This window comes from Egretta garzetta, unplaced genomic scaffold, assembly GCF_000687185.1.
Source record: "Egretta garzetta isolate BGI_Z169 unplaced genomic scaffold, ASM68718v1 scaffold261, whole genome shotgun sequence".
NCBI lineage: Eukaryota > Metazoa > Chordata > Aves > Pelecaniformes > Ardeidae > Egretta > Egretta garzetta.
Genome location: NW_009258481.1, coordinates 8,294 through 9,686, shown reverse-complemented (window position 1 = coordinate 9,686; position 1,393 = coordinate 8,294).

Sequence of the window (1,393 nt, the reverse complement as noted above, 5' to 3'; positions counted from 1 at the left end):
GCCGCGGCGTGGCACCACGGGCTGCTGCGTGGCATGAGCCGTCGGGGCTGGAGCAGACACCAGCTGCCCCAGCACCACCCAGAGCAGGCAAGAGGCAGCGAGCCTGTCGGCCCCAGCAGCAGGAGCCTTCGCTGCCGTAAAGCTGCAGCCCCCAGGAGAAAGGCTGCACCGCTCCTGGGTACAGCCAAAGGCGCTTGGCTTCTGTTAATAATAATTCTATGGTCAGGGCATTACTTGGACATATGCACAATTTAGGAACGACTGTAAGACTTAGATGATTTCGTGTGAAAGTTAAACCAAGCGATGAGGGAGAAGCTCACTGGGCATTAACGCAACCGCTTTGGTTTCAAAGCTCACCAGAACGCCACCAAAGATGGGAAGTTTCACCACCTTTTCGCTTATTCTTTGCCCACTTGCTCAGGTCTCTGCAGCGCAGCTTCCCCTCCGGTTTGTCTGGATTTCCTTCAGCGCAGCAGGAGGTGGGCGAGAAAACCAACGCCACCAAAACAAACCACCCCCCCCACAGCCATAGGGGCAGGGCTGACCACCGTCTTTCCCGCCACGGCAGCACCACGGTGTCACCCCTCCCTCTGCCCCCACCAGGCAGAGCTGTCTCCACTGTGTCCCCATTGCACCCCCTCCTTTCCAGCGCCCTGGGGCTCAGGGGAGCCCCGGCACCGCAATCAGGCGCTGGCACAGGCGTCCTCAGCAGCCGGGGCAAAGCAGGCTGTGCCGCCCGATTACAGCCCGGGAAGGTGGCCAGCTCCTTACCCACACCAAAGCCTTGATTTCTTATTTTCCCCTCCCCTTCCCCTGGACAGAGGCAGTGACGGGGGTCTCTGCTGCTGGGGGGGAGGGAGGGGGGAACCACCTCTCCCCCCTTCCAGCTGGAGAGCAAACAGCAGCAGAGGTGGCCTTGGAAGCACCACAAGGGATGCACATATCCGTGGCGATGACAACAGACCGGATGGGGAGCTGTAACCCAAGCCGCAAACAGAGAGTGACCGGCACTTGCAGATCAAGTTTTGATACAAAGGCGGTTAAAAAAAAAAAAATAATAATAGAGAGAGTCACCTTACTGCTGGCCTCAGCCGGGAGGTTTGAGTACACAGAGCTCGGCAGCTGCGAGCCTGGCACCACCAGGAGCCGGCACGGCTCACCGGCACGGCCCTGGGACGGCTGCGCCGCAGGAACAGCCCTTCAAAGGGAAGGAGTCCCAGGCAACGCACCGTAAATATTGACCCCCTTTTCACAGGCAAGAAGCCCCATCTCAGGGCGGCAGGACAACGAGGAGGGCTCATCCTCCAGCCTCTGCTGGGTGGGAAGATGTTAAAAATAGCTGTGCAAGCGTCACCAGGGTGGGTGAACCCCCAGTGCTGCCGGGAACCCCCCC